Source organism: Orbicella faveolata, unplaced genomic scaffold, assembly GCF_042242905.1.
Source record: "Orbicella faveolata isolate gen_17 unplaced genomic scaffold, um_ofav_v1 contig_4, whole genome shotgun sequence".
NCBI classification, from domain to species: Eukaryota; Metazoa; Cnidaria; class Anthozoa; order Scleractinia; family Merulinidae; genus Orbicella; species Orbicella faveolata.
In genome coordinates this window covers 10,721,046-10,735,738 of record NW_028301569.1, presented here as the reverse complement: position 1 = coordinate 10,735,738, position 14,693 = coordinate 10,721,046, and the positions used below count along the sequence as shown (strand labels likewise).

General features: G+C 37.2%; 1 long non-coding RNA gene across 1 annotated transcript; it reads right to left on the bottom strand.

The window, feature by feature from the left end:
- Window positions 1–5,696: 5,696 nt before the first annotated feature.
- LOC110059547 (uncharacterized) lies at window positions 5,697–14,480 on the bottom strand. Its single transcript, XR_002297780.2, has 4 exons — window positions 14,427–14,480; window positions 14,252–14,322; window positions 10,490–10,576; window positions 5,697–6,056 (listed from the first exon to the last, which is right to left on the bottom strand). It is a non-coding gene; the product is annotated as an uncharacterized LOC110059547 (long non-coding RNA).
- Between the last annotated feature and the right edge of the window lie 213 nt (window positions 14,481–14,693).

The following is a 14,693-nucleotide window of genomic DNA, read 5'->3' as shown; positions in this document are numbered from 1 at the left end:
GTTTGGAACACGCATCTTAAATTTTACTATTTTGGCATTAATTTTTTTTGCGCATTACTTACGGCTCTCAAAGTTAATAAAAATTCCAATTCAAATGGTGTGGCATTATGACCTAGTTGAGTGAAACCGAGGAGGCATGGGGAGCAGGCTCTCACTTCCCTCATTGTGCCATCTCCACTTGAGAGCAAACGGCCATATCATTAAAGTGGCCAAGTGTCGTCATCAAAGATGGCGGAGCAGATAAACAAACCAGGATTTTAAAGTTGGAATATTAATGAGGAACAGAAGAGACACTTCAACTCAGAGCGGAGTGAAAGCAACCCGACAAGCAGGGACAAGATCGGCTAGATTTTTTTTATTTTTATTTTTTTTGAACACAATGAAAACGCAAATAAAGAGACAAAGAGACATATTTTGTGTGTTGTGGTTTTTACCAGCAATCCATCATATAACTAACCAGGTAAACACTTGTGTCCATGACTAAGTCCTGATATACAATGTAATCTGTCACGCAACTTACCCCGCAATCTTCTCGAAAACGGCCTGACAAGTTACATGAAACATTACGTCGTGTAACACAACGCACAACGGTCGCAATCCATGCAGTACAATTCGCTTTAACAGCAGCGGCAAGTAGAACTAAGTTCTGACCCTCTGCAACTGTTGAAGCGAACTATTTTGCAAGAACTTTGTCCGTCGCACGGTGTGTTACACGACGTAATGTCTCACGCAACGCACTTGTCACGCTGCCCTCGAGAATATCGCGAGACCAGTTGCGTGACAGATAACACTGAATAACAGGACTTAAAACCAAGTTCTGCTTTTTAAAAGAAAACACCACTGAAGGCTTTGTCCGCGCTTAAACTCTCAGTATACCTCTAGCGCGTTGTTAGGATCCAAACTGTATTTAGTTGCTCAAGAATATTCCCACTTTTCCCTTCCCATGTTCAAATTTTGCAAACTTTATTGTTACACAAAGCCGTTAGTTTAGCGCGATACAAGACTGCCATCAAGTGTTATGCTGAATTTTGGCTGAATGCATAAATCAAGACAATCAATAAGCGCAGAAAAGCTGAAAAACGTTAACTCGACAAAGATCTGATCAATGTAATGACGGCTGCATCACTGTAAAATTTGAGAGTCTGATTAAAAAAAATTGTCGAACACACCGTTTTGATGTGTAAGCATAACCAATTTTGAGACCCGCGCACATTTAAAACCACCCAGAATTTGCCTAACTGTGCTTTGAAATTTCGCGAAAATAAACAAACGCTGAAAAAGCGTGCAATGAAATGCTAATTTTACATCACAAAATAAAATATTTATAAAATCTTTTTCGTCGATGACGATTGTTTCTGACGCTTAAACGTTTGACTGAAAAACTTATCCCAAAAAGAAATTCCCAAAGTGAGCGACTAAACACATTTTGTAAATTCTAATTGAGCGCAATGAAACGAGGCATACATTAACACAAAGACGCAATCATGAGATTATGAAAAGTCCGACTCGAGAATAAATGTAATATTTTTTGGTCTTTTCTGTGATATTTAATCTCTATTAATTTTATAGAATTTTACGCTATTTCCAGATAATCTCCAAATATGAATCAAAATTTATCCAAGTTTAGAGACTGCTACACTCTCAAATAATGCGTCTTTGTGTTTGAGATAGTTTCATAACAGACAAAGTTCTTCTGTTCAGTGCTGATAACTTATTGAACAGTGGCCCATATTCATCAAAAGAGGATCGTTTAACTCCGAAATGGGTTATAAAGTTTTTCTTCGATTTTTCATGAGTTCAAAACGATTAATTTAATTAAGAAAAACAAATATTACTAAATAAATGACATTCCTTGAGGACTTATCCCTTCAGCAAAAGTGACAGAGTACATGTATTGAGAATTTCAAAGAAATCAAATCTACATGTAAATGCTTTTATCGTGCAAATGGTAGGCAATAGAACATTTTACAGTTGTCTGTTCTGTGACCTGGCCTTTGAATGGCAGCGAGGTCGGAAGTGTCCTTGCTTTGACACAGACGTCTCTGCTTTTGTCAGGTAAATACACCTGATTTACACAACAAAAGCAGAGGTCTTTATCAAAACAAGGTCACCTCCAGCCTTGGTGACATTCAAAGGCCAGGTCACTGAGCAGACAACTGTAAAATGGTCTATTGACTTTTCATACCATTAGAACTGAAAATAACAGCAACAACTCTAAATGATACATCCTGCAATAATTCAATTGAAAACTGACTCCTGAGAATTTGGTAGAAATCTCTTTGAACACTGATGAAAAGGAAATTTGACATATTGGAACTTGAAAACATGTCGTCTCATAAAGATCTACATGTACTGAGTGCCAATTTCAATTTCAGCATTTGTCAAATAACAGTCTTTCCCATAAAACCGGGAACACCAGAAAAAATTTGTTGAATGTTTATTGTTTTGCGACCAATCAGATGTGAGATGAAACCGCAAAAGGTAACCGCCAAACCACAACAGCTTGAAAGGTTCGGATTAGTCACGACTTGACACGAAACAATGCTCTGGCTTTTTTTCTACCATGACAAAATTTCAATTTTACCGTTTTCAAATCTCTTTCATGTAAGTAAGACGCTTGGAATGAGAAATTTTTGTTTCTGAACTTGAAAATATTCCCTCCTACAGAACTACTGAAAAGCACAGAGAGTGAAATCACAGATCATTTTTGCAAATGTAACAGTTTTAAATACTCCACATTGTTCTATAATTGGCATAAATTAACCTTAGCAACTGAGCAGCATTTTTTTTCTGTTGGTTGAAAAAAATTTCTCCATAACACTTGTTTAGATATTTTTTCTGTAAAAGTTTGTGGATTTTGGCAAATTGAAAACCTTTCATGTACAACTCATGCTGAAGGGATAAGAGTAGGGAATAACATAATTTGCATGATAGCTTCATATTTTGTTGATATGAGCCACTGTATAACAACTACAAGTACCACAGACATGCTCAACACAACAGAAGTCAAGTTTAAACCACGGCATGAAAAAAAAAACAAAAACAGTTTCAATCAATTTGCTGACAGTGGATAACAGAGGATGTCACTCTTAGAAACAATAAAGAAAGAGATTTTAAATTCCATTACAAATTTTAAAAAAAATATATTTGACTGTTTTTTTTTTCTAAGCAATTTTGTGAAGCAAGTCAAAGAATAGGCAAAACAGTTCTCTAGTTCTTCTAGTAAACTCAATTTATTATACATGATGTGACAATACACAGTCACTAAAATGCTTTCATAAGAAGTCAGAAATAAGCCACAAACTCAAATAAATTTATCGATAATTTGGGTGAGAATTCATAAATTAGTAAGTGCCTCAAAATTATCAATTAGTGAAAATTATATTTGACTGTCTTATCATTCACTTTTTTAAATTATACAGTGGTCTCAGCTTCATTCACACCCCACAAAATGAACTCTGTTGTCTTAAAACAGTAAAATGAAATTATGGTAAACTTTGGAACCTTATTTTTTGAAAGAGAATTGAAAAAAAAAAAAAAAAACAGTTTCTATTCTAAAGGATTGGTCAGGAGAGAGATGGTCTAGGACATATAACATATGATTGGGCATCTACTTTCAAAAGCAACTTTTGACAATTAAAATTACTGTATTTCCTCAACTTGGCCCCTTCCCTAAGTTGAGTCCTACTAACCTATCCAAAAATATTTCTTTCATCAACAAAAATTACAGTTTCGATCTCAGTGGAAGGTGATTTTGTTCACAGGGAACATAAATTAAAATAGTTAATATGGTCCAGATCAAAAGCATTACATTCATAGCTACCAATTTAAGGTTTTTCATTTGTGCAACTTCAAGTCCTTAAATCTGATTTAATGGAGATAACACTGACAGCAAATTGCAGTGACTCTTCATCTAAAAAAAATCGTGTTTTTGATTACAACTGCTCATAATATTTTGAATGATGGCACTAAGAAGAATTTTTCATTTTTTAAGTAATAAGTTCCCTACGGATAACAAGCTAAATGTCCCAATCAATTTTTTCCCTACAAATTTCAATTTTGATCTGAATGTTCAAAAGCGATATTCAGCTAAATGCAAAACCCATTTACATGTTGACCTATTAATAAGACGTGGCCCCCTAGCCCCCCCCCCCCCCCCCCTAAAAGGATGCCCATTTAAAAGAGTTCCCCTTCTGAAGTTAAAGGAAATACAGTAATAATAATGAAACCAAAAACAGATGGGTTATCCACTGTCAAAGTGTGCAAAACCAATTTGGTTGATGGGCCAATTGTATGACTGTAAGCAAGCATGTCTGTGGTATTGCAAAGTCTAAAGCAGAACTTGGTTTACATCATACAATGCAATGATCAAATCACATTACTTCCTTAACCTGGCCAAACCTGAGAAAATTTACTGTTAACCCATAACTCTTTCCTGTTACAAGCTTCCCAGGGGAGGGAGTAAGAAAAAAACCCGTCTATTTGCCCAGTGTAAAGAAAAATAATTTCTCTAACTTTTTCCCAACACTGACTGGAGAATATTTTTCACTGAGCCAAGACGTACTAGTCAGACAAGTGCAATCACTGATCAAGGATTGCCCTGAACAGCACTGTTGGTGATAACTAATTTTAGTTTTTATTTTGAAAAATATCAGAGAGAACGTAAGTCATCTTCAGAGTCAACTCAACAATTTTTTTTAACAGTCAACAGTTGTTTCTTAGTCTATGGTTTCCCATCTCTGGTCAGTAGCACTGACAGTGAATCACAAAGTGATGTTGTAAGCTCTTTCAAAGACCCACATATAGTTTGTAATCAGTGATCACTCAGTCAAGGTCTCAGGTTAGTGGTCAGCTTTCAGCTTTTGAGTCCGTCAACAAAAGTAGCTTGTACCTATATTCGTGTCAGTTTTGTGATTTGTATCATGTTAAATCTCAATATTTACAGAGGAAGCCACATCAGCCTTGGCTGGTTTTCATGTGGGTCCTCTATCCTGGTTGAATTGGAATTTGGAGATGTGGTTTTTGCAGAGGGAAGAAAACCAGAGAACCCAGGGAAAAACCCAATGAGCAAGACTAGAACGAACAACAAACTCATGACAACCCGCATATGGCACCACCCTGGCGTTGAACCCAGGCCCCATTTTATGAGAGGTGAGTGCTCTCACCACTGTGCCATCCCAGCTCCCCATGTTCTTAATGGTGTTCAGTAATATCCTCATTAGTATCACACTTGTTTGCATTGTGTTCATCTTCTGTTGAGATTCCTGCCAATCTCTCTTTCCTGACAGATAATCCGCTTGATTTTGTGCTGTGTAATAATGGGTTTGCCCCTGGGTTAACCATTGTCATAATTTATTGAAAGGTTTGTGGACCATGGAGATATTATAGGGCTGTCAGATCTGTACAATGAAAAAAGTGCTCTTGTTGCACAGCAGGGTAGAGTACCATAAAATTCCAAAAGGAAGCCCCCCCCGCCCCCCCAACTGAAAATAAGCCCCTCCCAAAGTCTTAAATGCAAAAAATTGTTTTGGAAAATAATAAGCCCTCCTATCTGAATGTACACCCGAGATTGTACAAAATGTAGGGTGGTTTTCTATGAACCATCATTTGCATCCAATATTGCAAGGCTTACTAAATGGTTAAGAAGGAGGATCTTTTCCATTTTCCTCCAACTTAGATAAATGACATTCCCTCACTTTTTCCTGACCTGTGGCAACCTCTAATGACAGTGAATTTAAATTTTAAATATTATTTTCCTTGTCCTAGAATTTGGTGATTTTTATATCAATATCTGAAGGATTAATTATCAGGAGAAATCCCAGGGGTAATCCCAGAAATAATCCCAGGGGTAATCCCAGAGACAATACCAGGGGTAATTCCAAGGGTAAATTCCACCTCAGGAGGATGACCAGGGATCTGAGCCAGGTTAAGTTTTGATTTGATCATTGCATAAGAACACAAGTGTTTACGTGGTCCTGGATTGCAATAAAATTATCATTCTAGAATATGGTAAATAATGATAATCCTCTTCCTGTCTTGTACTGATTTGTCTCCACCTGTTGAAAAGAATATAGAAAGATTTAGACAAAGAGAACAATCAGTCTCATTTGACAGCATAATTTGCTACTCTTCAAAAGTTTCTTTCAAAAGTTCAATTTCTGTCTGACATTTGTTAATGCAGCCAAAATATTCTGAAGCTTAAATGCAAGTTGTTGTCCCATGTTGTTGAATTAGTGATCATTAAAAATTTTGGAAAAGAAATAATCATTGTGGTACATATTAAGTGTTTCCAAACTGTACTACCAGGGGATACACTATTTTTGTAGGATTATGCAATTATTGCATAATCCCATAAAGTCATTGATTGCTTTGAAGGTTTCTGGAATTGACGAAACCTGAGCATCTCTCCCCTGATGAGAGTTAATAGTTAATGGAGATAGTGAAAACTCGCCCGATGAGAGTTAATAGTTAATGGAGATAGTGAAAACGCACCCGATGAGAGTTGATAGTTAATGGAGAGAGTGAAAACTTGCCCGATGAGAGTTAATAGATAATGAGAATGGCGAAAACTCAAAACATAATTGGATTATTAACCGCGCGGCCATGGGCCGAGCGCGGTTCTAGGTTTACCCGTGGTTTATTATTTTTTTTTTTGTCGGTGACCAGACGCAGACCTCCGCTCGGCCAAATTCCGAGTCATGCAACGTGTGATGTTTTTTCCGCCAGAAGCTGTTAAAACATCAATACACGGATACTTTTACGGATATTGTTTCCTTTGTTGTGGGTAAAATATATTTTCTTTTGGTTTTATCGAAGCGTTGGATTCAAAGGGATTAATAAATACGCTAAAAAAAGGTATTACGTCAGCCATGGAATGCGTTAACGTTGCAGCTTTCACTTTCGCTACGTGACTAATAAGATCGTGTTTACTTTGGAAGTTTATTTCGCCAGAAGCGATGGTCATTAATTTATTTGCAAGTTTGCGAGTATTTCTTGTGGTTTTAGGCAAATGAAGTAAATTCTTTGGCTCTTTCATCGCAGCGAGTTCATAGATCGGAAGGAAAATGAAATATTTGCAAGCCAAGCAAAGAACATGTCAGGACATGCAATGATTACGTCATTGGTAGGGAAATAACCACCGTACTAAAGATAGCTGTCGATAACGCAATTCTTGAATTATGTGACTCGTGTGACTTCTTTGCTAGCCCTTTACTCAAGGAAAATATTAAATTTAAACTTAACTTTTAAGAAAGAAAGCTGTTGTTAATAGTGTTCGTATCTTCATGCCCATACTTATCCCAAAGAAAGTTCCAGATTAACACTATTATGTCATCGGAGATTTCGCAACGGCTACGACTGATGGTGCAATAGTACAGTCTGTGTTGATCAAGTGATGTGATGTCTACAGTAATCAATGAATCATCAAGGATTACTTTCGAATGTACACTGCGTTGCAACTGTAGTGCTAAGAAAATAGTTAAATTTTAAAAGCGCGGTTTTAAGATCTAACAGATCTTCTTGTTGCATTTACAAAGCAGCAGACAGCATGATATTTGAAATGTAAACTGCCTTTGCTTCTAGTTTTTTCCAGTCTTCAATGCTTAGTTTTCTATCAAACTAAGCTGGGACTCCAACTCACAGCAGCTAGAGAAAATCATCAACCTCTGGCCCTTGGTGACAGCCCTGAGGGAGGTTAGCAATGATGTTTACAACAGATAGCAAAGGGTGAAAATTAAACTATTGCAGTCTGTCTTCAGCAGTTCATACGCTACAGAGAGAATACTAAATTGAATGTATATTTTGATGGGAACAGGAGATTTTTCTACTTTTTGCAGGATTGCTTTACTGATTGGAGGAAAAGAAAACAACATTGGAAGCAATTTTTCTTGTTTCCTTTTTACCATCCACTGTAAACTAGGTAATTTTTAAATCTCTGTTATTTCAGTCTTTTGTAAAAAGTCAGCCATTTCTCAGTGTGTGACTTAAAATTGAACCATTTGTTTGCTTTCAATTAGTTACCTCTGGTGTATCTTCTGTTTGTACAGACTTTAGGAAAGTCGTTATGCAGACTTAACCGAGCCACAAGGAGTGAACCCAGTTTATCGGCAAATAAGGTGTTGTTTCATTTGTGATGTACATTTCTGGTGCCTAGTTTAAAGAACACTGCTTTAATATTTCTAGAGATATTCTTGATTGAGTGTTGTACTGCTTTAGTGGAACCACCTATGACGTCATCACTTTCATTATTTGCATAATACAAAAACGTAAATATCTCTAAAACGAAGAAAGTTATTCCAAAAAGGGAAACACCATTCTTCTTTACTTTGAAAAGCCTTTCAAATAAGCAGCAATTATTTTTTACTTCATAGCCACTTTAACCGTTTTTAACATGAAATCAACATTTTTGACATTGTGCGTTGCTTGAAATCTACATTTTGCTGAATTTTAACCCTTTCAAGGCAGGCCATTTTTTCATCCACATGGGGGACAAATTTGGGTATTTTTACAAAGTTTGAAATACAAAAATATATTTAATCTTCTACACAGTTTTCAGCTACAGAAATTAAATGTACAATAAAAACTCATCTGAGCTTTCAGACTCGTCCAAATAATCTTCATCATTTTCACCACTTTGTTCAAACTCATTGCCAGAAATATCTTCTTGGTTGCCAGATTCACTCCACAGTCTATTTAGAATTTCGATCACAGTATACCTAGACATTGCTTGCCAATTTCAAATGCAAAAAGGACGAGACCATCGCACAATTTGCTGGGTATAACCACACACGGAAAATCCAAGATGGCAGATAACATGTGCTTGACAAGAAAATTATATTTTGTTGAGTTTTTCATCATGTACCTGTCACTAAGCGTACTAGTCTTTACCAGACCCTCATAAGTTTAGTTGTTTGCGGTATCATTGTTTTTACAAGGTGAGGAAATATTCATACAAGTACTCTGATTTAGGACATACTGAGTACGTCCTTATAGCATATAAGTAATCTGATACAGGAAGTACTCAGTACATCCTTGTAGCAGTGAAGGGGTTAAGTCAACATCCTTGCAGTAACACGTTAATGTGAAATCAACAGTTTAAATGTTCTTGACCTGAAATCAACATTTTTGATCATACGCGTTGCGTGAAATCAACATTTTGCTATATTTTAAGTGAAATCAACATCTTTGCTGTATTTTAAGTGAAATCAACATCTTTGCGATCGCACGCTGACGTGACTCACAACAAATACAAATTTATTGCATATGTAATATCTCAAAAATGCCTAAACAAAACTGCATGATTGTGACATTTGGAGTGTTTTTAACAGAGTTCGCTTTTGACCAAAAATAGCTAATGCCCTTTTTCCACCAAGCCTTTCAATTGCTACAAACTGGGTACTCTCATGCAAGCTACCAGGATAATGCCCTGTAACAGTGTATTGAGATTTATATCGCAAGACAGTGTCTCAAAGTTCAACCAACAGGTAGAGCTGTACTATGAACTAAATAGATGCAATGTGGCAAGCTTGTTAGCCATGAATGGGGCTAACAAATATATGGGCCAGTCTAGGAGTAGCTAAGAAATTTTACTAGATTACACAGCTGGATAGAAGCTTAAATACAGACATGAATAGTGTTTGTGCTAACTGCTAGAATAAGGGAACGTTCACTCATGATTGAGCATTCAGTATTGTACTACTGTTTATCGTAATTGATATGTGACAAATGAACTTCCCATGTTCTTAATGGTGTTCAGTGATATCCTCATTAGTATCACACTTGTTTGCATTGTGTTCATCTTCTGTTGAGATACCTGCCAATCTCTCTTTCCTGACAGTTAAGCCATTTGATTTTGTGCTGTTTAATAATGGATTTACCCCTAGGCTAAACAGTGTCATAATTTATTGAAAGGTTTGTGGGCCACAGAGATATTATAGGGCTGTCAGATCTGTACCATGAAAAAAGTGCTCTTGTTGCACAGCAGGGTAGAGTACCATAAAATTCCAAAAGGAAGCCCCACCCCCCAACTGAAAATAAGCCCCTCCCAAAGTCTTATATGCAAAAAATTGTTTTGGACAATAATAAGCCCTCCTATCTGAATGTACACCCAAGATTGTACAAAATGTAGGGTGGTTTTCTATGAACCATTATTTGCACCCAATATTGTGAGGCTTTAATGGTTAAGAAGGAGGAACTTTTCCATTTTCTTCCATCTTAGATAAATAACATTCCCTCACTTTTTCCTGACCTGTGGCAACTTCTAATGACGGCGAATTTAAATTTTCCTTGTCCTAGAATTTGGTGATTTTAATATCAATATCTGGGGGATTAACTATCAGGGGCAATGAAAGGGGTAATCCCAGTAATAATCCCAGGGGTAATCCCAGAGACAATCCCAGGGGTAATAATTCCACCTCAGGAGGATGACCAGGGATCTGAGCCAGGTTGAGTTTTGATTTAATCATTGCATAAGAACACATTAAGTGTTTACCTGCTCCTGGACTGCAATAAAATCATCATCCTAGAATATGGTAAATAATGATAATCCTCTTCCTGTCTTGTCCTAATTTGCCTCCACCTGTTGAAAAGAAGTTATAAATGATTTAAACAAAGAGAAAAATCAGTCTCATTTGACAGCATAATTTGCTACTCTTCAAAAGTTTATTTCAAAAGTTCAATTTCTGACATTTGTTGATGCAGCCAAAATCTTCTGAAGCTTAAATACAAGCTTGTTGTCACAAGTTGAATATTTGAATGTATATTTTGATGTGAACGGGAAATTTTTCTATTTTTTTTTGCACAATTGTTTTACTGATTAGAGGAAAAGAAAAGTTGAAGGCAATTTTTCTTGTTTCCTTTTTGCCATCAACTGTAAACTAGGTAATTTTTAAAATCTCTATTATTTCAGTCTTTCTTAAAAAGTCAGCCATTCCTCAGTGTGTGACTTAAAATTGAACCACTTGTTCCCTTTCAATCAGTTATCTCTAGTATATCTTCCATTTGTACAGACTGGGTAATTCGCTATGCAGACTTGACCAAACCACAAGGAGTGACTCCAGAACCTTGATTGGCAAATAACAAAGCTAAATTGAAGGGCTCAGTGGAAAAGGGTGTTAGGTATTTCAAATGTCCCAGGGAGGGAGGTGTTGGGCTCTACTATGGATAGGGTCAAATGCCTGAGGGAGGGAGGTGTTGGGTACTATTATGGATAGGGCCAAATGCCCAAGGGAGGGAGGTGTTGGATGGATAGGGTCAAATGCCCGAGGAAGGGAGGTGTTGGGTACTACTATGGATAGGGTCAAATGCCCGAGGGAGGGAGATGTTGGGTATTACTATGGATAGGGTCAAATGCCTGAGGGAGGGAGGTGTTGGGTACTACTATGGATAGGGTCAAATGCCCAAGGGAGGGAGATGTTGGGTACTACTATGGATAGGGCCAAATGCCTGAGGGAGGGAGATGTTGGGTATTACTATGGATAGGGCCAAATGCCCGAGGAAGGGAGGTGTTGAGTACTACTATGGATAGGGTCAAATGCCCAAGGGAGGGAGGTGTTGGGTACTACTATGGATAGGGTCAAATGCCCGAGGGAGGGAGGTATTTGGTACTACTATGGATAGGGCCAAATGCCTGAGGGAGGGAGGTATTTGGTACTACTATGGATAGGGTCAAATGCCCAAGGAAGGGAGGTGTTGAGTACTACTATGGTTAGGGTCAAATGCCTAAGGGAGGGAGATGTTGGGTACTACTAGGGGATGAGGTAAAATGCAATTTGCAACTTGTAACGGAAATAAATAAAACTATAAAGGCCATGCGCACGGTGTTGGTTACCAGTCGCTAATCATTGATAAATGTACGACCTTTACTTAAATATCTTTTGTTGTGGACTGAATGTGAGCGGAAACAATCGTAGTCATAGATTCTCTGTTATATCGGCTTGCGGTGCTGTTTGAAACTCCTCTCTTTTGCTGGGTTAGCGAGTAACAAGGAGAAAAATTTATATGACCCACTGAAATTCACGTAGGTGGCGTTACATTTTCAATCCCAAATGGTGCAGAGTTTGCAGTGTTTACAGCATTTGCAGCATTTTCAACGTGTCTAACGTTTGTTTGGTTTCCCGGTGTTAAATCGTGTCAAACCTTCCTTTTCTATCATTTCTATCGTTCGTTTTCCCTCTATCATTCATTTAGTTTCAAACGTTTAATTGCTCACCTCATGTTTATTTATTCAAAGACCTACATGATCGGTTGACATCACAAGGGATTTACAGGGAACCTTCATGCGAAAAACTGGCTTGGTAAACAAAACGATCATCTGTTTGTTGCAACCAATTTTGTAGGAACATTCTCAAGTGTTTTGAAATATTGAAAAAACTTCTAACAGGTTGTTTCGTGCAGACAAGAAAATGCATCTCAAAATTGAAAGATCTTATATTCCACTGAAGTTAAGATCAATTGCTCGATTACCTACAATAATGTCACAAAAATTAAGATATATCAACTGTTAAATTAAGTTGTTAAATAAAAAAAAAATGGATAAATCAGTTGAAAACCTCTCTGCTTCATTCAGCCTAGAATTTTACTAGTCGTGGGAACCAATGATTCTGATTGGCCAGCCTGTAATTGTATTTTATCAAAAGTCAACAAAAAGAGTCAACACAGTCATTTCATCTGGGTTCCATCTAGGTTTTTTACGAAGGCACAGGAAGTTTCATTTGTAGTTTGAAACAAGTTGTCATGTTAAACATGCCTTAATGTAACAGAAATTGACATGACATGAGTAATTTAATGCTGCCACTGAAAGCCACGAAACTTTCAGCTGATCCCAAAGTTCACTGAGTTCAAACCTGTCATGGCACTGGCTCATTGTGCAATAAATTTAGGAAGGGCAGCCTGATTCTGGTCCAGTTTAGGAACAAAAATGATACTCCAACAATTTTCCAAGTATCGTTTACAAGCATTGTAAATTTACTTCAAACATTTTGCATGTTTTTAAAATGCATTGGGAATTAAAGTAGGCTTGCTAATGTTTTCAGTGAAAAAACTCTAAACCCATCCTTGAACAATGTTGCTGAACATTTTAAATGATCTGCGCATTGGAAGATTCTTAAAATATGTAAAATGTGCATTTGTTGTGCCTAAACTGTGCGTAAAATTAATGCACCAAACTGAAAGTCGTGCCTAAACTGTGCCTGACCTGTGCCTGAACTGTGTATCAACTGAGGCTGAAGTTGAGATTCATGTGGCAAGTCACCAAGTAAGTATGCAAATTCTGGGGACATGCTTCATGTGTGAATGTCATAAGTAGACCAGTCACATGAACATTTCCCTGCATTCCAAGAACAACAATGCAAAGATAGTTCAAAACCCGGGTTCTAAACGATACTTAAAATAGAAATCAAACAAACGATAGGAACGATAAGAATGTACGATGAAAACAAAACGCACAATAAAAACACTGCAAACAATAGAAACTATCCAAACGATGGAAACGAAACAAACCAAATGAACGATGCAAACGTTTTCACAAGCTGGACAAAATGCTTATGTTTAATGTTGAATTTCGAACCAAAACTCTGGTTCAAAAATATGAATGTAACGCAACAAAATCAGTTTTCTGTGAAAAATACGTATTCGACTTGATTCTGCAACTCATGTGCACCTCGATTTTCAAGACTTTTGTCCCAAAATTTTCACAGCAATGGAAAGGATGTCAAAAATTTCAAACACGTTCACTCCTGTTTTTATCGTCAATTTCCTGTACGGTGTTTTCATTTTGTTTTCAACTGAAAGTAAGTAGATATTCAGGATTTTCTCATTAGGAGATAAATGCACATTATAATTTACTTTCATTTGATGTCGTCAGATAGTTATAGCTGTCCTTAAATTTTATACTCCACCATGTTTTTTAGTGTTACAAAATGTGTAACAGCTCTATGCACCCTTAACTGCAGTAATAATCTACCTACAATGAGTCAAGTCATCGTCCTTCAAGAAAAATATTCTAACTTATATGACTTATCCCCTCCCCGCTACCTTCCCATTTCCACCGCCCCCCCCCCCCCCCACCCCCCCTTTCCAGCCCCTCTCCCCGTGATCCATCTCAACAACAATCTCAATTTTGAGACTTTTCGTACAAGACAAAGAATCACTAAACAAGGGTACGGGACGCATATTACCACAGCCAACTCCCTAAATAAATCAAATTTAACTTTAACCTTAATTTCTACTTATACTGAATACCCTAAAATCTTACCTCGCATTTCACACGCTAACACGGGTGTCCGGCTCTCTGGTTGCTCGTGAAGAACCCAGTCCCAGCTTCACCTTTATACCAAATATTGCATTAATATAAAATCATCCTTACGAACGAAGAATGACAGCAAAACAAGGAGGCCGGCCAAAATAGGACAAATTAATCTAGAAAATACCTCGTCTAATCTTCAAAGTGGGCGGTTCGACAACATGGCGGAACTGTTCTTGCAAAGAATGATGGGCAGTTTCTTGCGACTCGCGCGTTGCCCACGCGAGTTATGGCATGACAAGAGTGAAGAAATAACAAAACTGATGCAATCTTGCGAATTTTTTCAAGCTCAAACTTACTCTTCTCTTCTCGAGAGAGAGTGCAGAATAATTCCTGGTTTATTATGAAAAGACTTTTTTCAAAGACAATACCATGAAATCCCCATAATAATCCC